We start from the raw sequence: 8477 nt of genomic DNA, 5'->3' as shown, positions 1-8477 counted from the left end.
ATAAATGATTTAAGGTAGAGGAAGAAAATTGTCTTATTATGGGACACAAATCACATGTTAATTAGTATGACAAGTTTTTCTTTTTCCCCTGTAAGGGGATCACACCTGACATTGTGTTTGCAAGGCAGGCATGGCACCACTGAGCTAAATCCTCAGCCCACAACAAGGTTTTGAAAGTAGTAGTTTCTGTGCTTATATTTAGTATCTGCTTTCAGTAATCCCTAATACAGGATGTCATCCTCTCCTCCCCGCCTCCCTTTTGTAATACTGGGAATTTGGGGATTGAACCTGGGCCTTCACACTAAGCTACATCCCCAGCTTTTTTGTTTGTTTGTTTGTTTGTTTTGTACCAGGGATTGAACTCAGGACCTTGTGCTTGCAAGGCAGGCACAGTGCAACTGAGCTAACTCCCTGGCCCTCCAGCCTTTTTTTGAGCCAGGGTCTTGCTGAGATGCCCAGGATGGGCTTAAACAGGAAGGCTTCCTGCTTCAGTCAGACATGCCCTACCTTGCCCCACTAACACCTATATTTTTATCTCTAGCCCAAACCTCTCTTTTGGGGAAAAATTTCCAGGAAGTTTAGGAGACTCATCTGTAGCATATGGAGGAAGGGAAGGCAAGCGAGATGGTGGGAATCAGGTGTGGAGATTCAGCCTCTGAGAAGGGTGCTGGTCAGCCTTGGAAGCTTTGAAAAGCAGAAGAGAGACATGATAGTACTTTCCTTGACAGCAGCATTGCTCTGGCTTCTAGGCTGGGAGTAGAGGGAGGGTAGGAGTAAAAATAAAAAGGGGGCCTGTCTGTGGTAGTCTTGTCTGTCCAGACCCTTGAATTTTGCTGTTTGGCACATTTTCAGCCACATGTTTCATCTCCCTAATTCTGATTCCCAGACTTTATTTGCAGCTAGGACACAGACATGTAGTCTTCTGAACTCCACACCCCTGATCAGGATCGTCTGGGTGGAACCCTAGATTCTGAAGGGAGCAGATAGATTGGCTTGTGGAAATTTTGGCAAAAGTTGTAACTTTTCTCCTAGTGTTTTTGGGTTGAGTTTCTGACAAAGAGGCATTGGAGAGCTCTCCATGTAATGTTAGTACTTTTCACTTATCACAAGGAGTAGTTATGGTGTATACTGCTGGTTTCTAAGGATATGTGGGTAGTCTTGAGAAAGATGAAAGTGAGGAGGAGTCTAGTATTACTTCCAAGTAATAGAATTTTACTTCGGGTAAGAGAATATTGCATGAGAAATGTAGGGATTGGATAGGGTCACACACTGTAGAATACTTCAGTTTGTGGGAACATCTGTAGATTTTTGGGTCAGTTTCATGATTGGGATCTATGTGTTGATATGGAAGGAATACAAAATCATATTTGAGTCTGGTGTCATTTTGCCTGATTGATTTCTCTTAATTTGTTTCATACTATGTTTATGCATTGATAGACTGTGAACTGGGAGAGTCTGGCAAGTAACAACTGGATCAGGACTAGAAGAGGTGATAAGGAATTGGCGTAGACAGCAACTTGGCATTCAGGAAATCAGGAAGATCTGTATCAAGGAGAGATCTATCAGAGCTTTTGTGTCACAAAAGTGAGTGGAGTCAGAAGCTGAACTCTATTCAGATAGACATGGGTGAATGTTTAACACATTTCAATGAAATTTGAAGACAAAATTGTGTTCTGTCTACTTTTGGAGCCCTTTACTGGTTGCTAAAGTATAGGAACAAACCTATAGTTGAGTAGGTCCATACTCTGCATGTGGGAACCGGTAATTTTGTGGTGTCTGGCTGAGGTAAATAGTGCCGAGGTTGGAGATTGGCTGGGGCTCCTGGGAGCAGACCATGCCAATTTCAGTTACTAACTGGGAATCAAGGGTATACACATACACTTTTTGGCCTATAATAAGTATGTTTCTCTTTAGTATTTCATTACATGTTTGTCTACATCTTAAAGTTGATGTGAGTTTAGAGTTTGAAAAGGCTGCTCCATGTGCTGTATTTTGATAAATTTTTCGGTACTCACATTCAAAACACGACTAGTGACTGACTTTGTTTATGATGGGGATAATAGAATTGTTAGATTATCCTGAAATGATTGAAACCAAAATGATGTCCTTGGTACTGCTTCCTAGTTGCTCTATGACATTGGTCTTGTTATATATCTGTAAAGTCTCACTTTTCTTTAAAATCAACTCATAGTTCCTTCTAGTTTTTTGTGGGGAAGGGTAGGTTAAATGAAAAAATTTGTGTCAGACAGAGCCTGGGAGATAGCAAATACTTGATAATTTTTAGTAATTACATCCAATTCATAAGCATTAACTGTTAAATAGCTAATTAAATGAGAATTTTAGTCAGGATTATTTTTCTGAATATAGTAAGCTGTCAGTTAAAAACGAGTTTTTTTGAGATAAACATAGAGTTTCAGTTTTTAAATTTTTCTGTTTAAAGATGTAAAATGTGAAGCTTTTTAGAATAAATGCTTCTATCATTTAGCCAAATTTTCATGTGAATTTTTGTTGGGTTTTGTGTGTGTGTGTGTGTGTGTGTGTGTGTGTGTGTGTGTTTTGGAGACAGGGATTTATTAGGTAGTTGAGACTGACCTGGAACTCACCATGTAGCCCAGGCTGGTCTCAGTAATCCTCCTGCCTCAGCCTCCCGAGTAGAGCTGGGATTACAGGCATGTGCCACTACGCCTGGCTTATTTTTGTTTTTTTTGAGACTAGGTTGCATTGTGTAGTTCAGGCCAGTCTTGAATGTTCCTTCTGGCATTATAGGTATGCACTACCATGCTCACCTTGTGAATTTTAAAGCACTGGATTTCTAGAAAAGAAGTGAGAAATCTGGCATTATGGCACCTGCTTGTAATCCCAGCACTAGGGAGGCTGAGTCAGGAGTATGACTGTGAGTTTGTGGCCAGCCAGGTTATGTAGTGAGTTCAAGGCTGGAGTTATAGCTCAGTTGCAAAGGCACAAGGACCTGGATTTAGTCCCCAGTACTACTTAAAAAAAAAAAAAAAAAAAAAAAAAAAAAAAAAAAAAGGAAATGAATAAAAGAAATAAAGGATTAAAAAAAAAATCTCTTCAAATAGTGACTTTTTGAAAATACTGTGGCATTTATGACATGTATGACAGTAAGCACAATGGAGAAGAAAGGAGAAATGAAAGTATACTTACGCTTTATATGAAGTAGAATAATAATATTTGAGAGTATGCAGTGATACATTACAGATAAATATTGTACAACCTAGAACAATCTCTTGAAAATGGCAGGCAGGTGGAGGCATCGGCCCAGCTTCCAGCTGGATGGGTGGTGACTGCTGCCGAGCAGGTGACGGGGCCGGAGGGAGCTGGTGCTTCGCTGAGTCACTCTTCTAGGCTCTGCCATGGTGGGCATGGCCTGTGGGAGTCAGCGAGAACTTGCCTGCCAGAATGATGAGAAGAAAATACAGGAAACTAGCAAGGGACACAGAAAAAGGATGACCTGACTGCCTCTCAGAGAAAGTAGAGGGACTTCAAGATCGGGCTACAAAAGCAGAAGGCAGCTAACAAAACTATGCAAGCATGAGAATGAACCTGGCTCTTTGGAAAACCTGGGTTCTACTGCTAACTGGTACATCATAAGCACCGAGACCAGGATTTCATAGAGTAAACAAGTGTCACGTGTTCATTTTAAGTTTTATTTTTCAGTCTTAGTGTGATGTTTTAGAACCATTCTTGAGAGAAAACACTGGGTACATGACATTGGTGATCTCTTATCAGCAGTGAACATTTGTGTACTTAGTGTGATCAGCAAGTAAGATCTCTGTACATCGAGGATCTTTACCATCAGCTTTGTTAAAGGAGGCTGTTAAAGGGTTACTGTTGGAGCTCAGTGGTTGAGTGGGTGTCTAGCATGCACAGGGCCATGGATGAACCCCAGCATCACCAAAAATAATGTATAATAGAATTTGAGAACCCTTTGTGCAATTTTGCTTTGTAATCATCTGGTTCACTTGAAGAATTTACAGTAGAGAGTACAAATCACCTGGAATACCAGCTAAATGGGTGGGAATTAAATGAGAGAGTATAGTTTAAAAAAGGCAAATAGGTATATCACATAAACCAACAAATGGAGATAAAATACAAACCTTTTTAAAATAATAAATCTTAAAGAACATAGGAAAAGAGGAAGAGAAAGGAACTAGGACCAGATGGAACAGAAAACAGTTGACTGGTAGCTTTAAACGCAGCCATATCCATAATTATATTAAAAGTAAACATAAAAGGCAAAAACTCATTTTGTTGGGGGCTGGGGATTTAGCTCAGTGGTTCTACTGCCTGCCTTGCGAGTGGTCTTGTGTTCCATCCCTGTTATCCCCACCCCAAAAGATGATGCATACATTAAAAACTCATTTTGTTATTTTTCTTCAAAGGAAAATATAAATATTTGTTGTCTAACAATTACATTAAACAGACAAAGATGGGTAGAAGTATGAGCTGGGGACTTAGCCCAGTGGTTCTGGCACCTGCCTTGCAAGCTCAAGGACCTGAGTTCAATCCCTAGTACCAACAACAACAAAAAAAAAGATGGGAAGAAGTGTAAAGAATGGAAAAAGATATACAGTACATCCAGTTACTCAAAGACTAGAGTGGCCATAGTAACATCAGGCAGAGTCAGTTTCAAAATAAAAATTGGGTTGGATAATGACGGACATTTCTTAATTCAACAAGAGAACATGCCCATGCCCCTCTGTGGTGTCAGGGAGGAGTGGAAGGGGTCCTGTCACAGCCACCCTACCAGAGCTTGACAGACCCAGGCAGCAGGGCAAGGTATAATTAGAAGGCCATGTGATGTTGGAGTGGGAGGATTTCTGTTGGTGACTTTGGGGAGCTGATTTCACTGTAGGTATAATTATGCAAAGCAAAGAATCCAGGGAAGACCCACCAGAGAAGGAATTAAAAATACTTTATATGAAAGCACCTACCTTGATCCTGAAAGAAAACAAACTGATAGCAATAGTAGCAATTGAGGAACCATGAACACAGAAAACCAATATAGAACTCCCTAAAGAGTGGGAATGAAGCTGAGATCAACCACATAAAACATTTTATGTATAATATGAACACTCTCAATCAGATCAATAAAGTATGTGTGAGTTAAAAGCACATAGTCCTAAATATGAACATGGAAAGCAGAACTTCAGAGCAGTGAAAAATGCTGAGAGAACTGAATGAAATAGACAAATCTCTAATCAGAGATGGAAATCATAACAGTCCTTTCTGAGCAAGCAGTGAGAAAATCAGTGAGGACTTAGAAGACTTGAGCACTGCCAGCCAGAGTACAAACAGCCTGACCTGCCTGACATCTGTAGAACACTCCCCACAACAGCAGGGGACATATTCATCCCCCCTGCCCCTTTTCTTGGTACCAGAGATTGAATTTAAGACCTTACGCTTGCCAGGCAGGCACGGTGCCACTAAGCTACATTGTTGGCTCATTATTATTATTATTATTTTGGTGCCGTGGATCAAACTCTGGTCCTTGAGCTTGCCTTGCAAGGCAGGAGGCAGAACCACTGAACGAAATCCCTAGCCCTGACTATAAATTTTTTTTTAAATAAAAGTGTTGACTCAGTGTGGTAGGTATATGGGTATTTACTCTTTCTACCTACTTTTTCCTAGGTTATAAAATTTTTCCAGAATAATAATAATAAAAAAAAAGACAACTCATAAATAATTCAAAGTATTTTAACTTATTCTGAGTAAAATGAATGAAATCATTCCTCTTACGTTTAATAATTAGTTATCCTTTAACAGTTCATTATTATTAAATAACTATATTTTATAAGAATTTAGAAGACAAAGTTTCGAATCAATATTTAATCTAAAAAGCTGAAAAATGCTCATGCTCAGTTAACAGGCTCATCTTTAACTATTAGCTCTGACTGGAAATGTGTGTTTCAGTCCTCACTCCACCAGACTTTTTCATGTACACATTTTGCATTTTCTTCACACAGTAGAACTTATTGTTAAAACTGGCTCAGCACTGGCAGCATAGGCACCTCTGGGAAAACTTAACAGTGCAGTGTCCTGCCACTCCTACCCCCACCCCCAGCCTTGCTTCTTCAAGTGACCCATGCCACACCCTCTGCCTTCCTAATTCCCAGTGTGATCTGTATGCATGAAGTTTAAGAAGCACTGCAACTTTTCTTCACCCAAAAAGCCTGGTTTATATCAGTAGCCATAGCCTTTGTTTCTACATGCTTGCTCTAATCCAAACACTTAATAATACATTAATAGGGCCAGGTACTACAGGGGCTCCCATTCACACCCGCCCCCCCCCTTCCGCCTAAACCAATGTCTCAGGTGATGTACTAGTTAGAAAAGTTAGAGAAGTTTCCTGAATAATGCAGAAGAGTCACACACCAATCCACAGGCCAGTTCCAGCCAGCCACCTGTTTTTGCTACATAGCTAAGTGCATTCATTTTTATTTTTTCCTCTCTGCTTTCACACAACAGCAGAGCTGAATAAGCAGAGCCTTCCGCTGAAATGTTGCAGAATAGGCATCAGACTACCTTTTTTTTTTGCAGGACTACTAATGGGATAGTGATGGATCTCTGTGAAGGTCTGTTTTAGATGTCAACCTGACTGGATTAACAAATAGCTGGGGAGCTGGTAAAGTGTTGTATCTGTGAGAGTGTCCCAGAGGAGCTGGTGCGCTGAGTGGAGAAATAGACAATGATCCAGTCAGTGTGGTGGGTACCATCCCATCAGAGGAAAGGCACATCCATCCGTATTCTCTCCCCCCACCCCCGCTGGATCACTCGGAGGATCATATCCACAGATTTGGTGGGGGAGCCCAGAACTGTGTTGTTAGAAGTTTTCTGGGAGATCCCTGTGCTGCTAGTGGTGAAATTTTGAGTAGCAAGGTTCGCTGAGGAAAATAAAAATCATCCTGCCCTTTTCCCTGTGCTTGGCCTCCAGTCAACTGCCCACTTCATCTAGTAAATTCTGACTTGGTCCTGTATCTAGATCTCTATCTCCAGATCTCTGTTTCTGTCTCCCGGTTCTCTGTGGAGAACCCTAACCAGTAGACCCTCTATAGGGGATTCATGAACCCTTTTGATTTTTCATGCAAAATCTACAATTATTTTCTTTTTAATATTTTTATTCATCTGATTACAGTGTTGCCTTTTTTTTTTGTTTTTGTTTTTGTTTTGTTTTTGTTTTTTGTTTTTTGTTTTTTGTTTTTTTTTTGATTTTTGAGACAGGGTCTCACTATATAGTTGAGACTGACCTGGAACTCACTATGTATCCCAGGCTGGTATCTAGCTCACAGCGATCCTCCTGCCTCAGCCTCCTGAGTGCTGGGATTATAGGCGTGCACCACCACTCCTGGCTAGTGTTACCTGTTTTTAAACTTACTATCCTGACTGAATTACCCCAGCTCATGCTGAGTGACACCAAATGAAGACATTTTTACTTTCTCTCAACTTTAATACATTTGGTTTTTCATCATCCTGTATAGTCATAAGATCGTGCTAAAGCTGTGTCCTTTTTTTCTTGGTTCTCAGGATTGAACCCATTGCCTCTGCATTGAACTCAGCCCCTTTTAAAATTTATTATTTTGAGACAGGTTTTTTGGGCTAGGTTCAGACTTGCAATTCTCCAGGAGTACTGGTCTGTCACTATTCTTTGTGTCAGTGTGGTTTTATGCTTTTTTTTTCCTGTTTTCATTCTTTCTGTCTGAAACATTTGCTTTGTGTAACAAGAAATGGAGGTCTACTGTTCGATGAATACATAGTAGCTCCCACATCTGAAGAAGCTTCCAGCTCTCTCTACCCTTCACTTGTGAAGGGTATTTCCACTTTAGAGTCCTGTGCTGAGTAAGTTTGGCAGTACTTCACACACTACCACTGCATTGTTCGACTTATGTATGGCTGTGTGTCATGCGTCTTTCTCTATGGCTTCTTTGGTGCTCCCCAGCCACAGTTCATTTATTTTTATTTTGTTTTATTAAAGGTAAGTTCTTTCTCTGCAGTTCAGGCTGGCCTTGAACCCTAGGCAATCCTCCTGCCTCTGCCTCTCGAATTCTGGGATTATAGGTGTGTGCGGCTGTGCTTGGCAGTTCATTTTAATAGGTGAATATTTTGACCTCTAGTTTTCAGACGTCATTCTCTTTATTTTTTAAATAAATTGTATTTCATCCCATTCCTGCCCTCAAGCCCCCTCCTCTTCTTATGTACAAAAACTTTGTTTCCATTTTTTCCTTCTATTTTCACTTTTCTTCTTTCCTCCTCTCTGTTCTCATTTGAACACTTTGTTCCCATTTCCCAACATCCATTATATATCTCAGTCCTTATTTCCACATTGTTTCTCAAAAGGTTTTTCTTTATGTGATTTTTCTTTTCTCTTTGGGTTGTGTTGACTTAGACTTATAGGTTTAATTTAAAGTATAAAAATTAATATAATTTATATATATGGTGAATATATATATATATATATA

General features: G+C 40.0%; 1 pseudogene; it reads left to right on the top strand.

Annotated features, from left to right (window-relative positions):
• The first annotated feature begins 3065 nt into the window (after window positions 1-3065).
• LOC104874258 lies at window positions 3066-3720 on the top strand (annotated as a pseudogene).
• The last annotated feature ends 4757 nt before the right edge of the window (window positions 3721-8477 follow it).

Source organism: Fukomys damarensis, unplaced genomic scaffold, assembly GCF_012274545.1.
Source record: "Fukomys damarensis isolate Sample0158 unplaced genomic scaffold, DMR_v1.0_HiC HiC_scaffold_25, whole genome shotgun sequence".
In the NCBI taxonomy this organism is placed as follows: Eukaryota; Metazoa; Chordata; class Mammalia; order Rodentia; family Bathyergidae; genus Fukomys; species Fukomys damarensis.
This window is presented reverse-complemented; position numbering and strand designations above follow the sequence as displayed.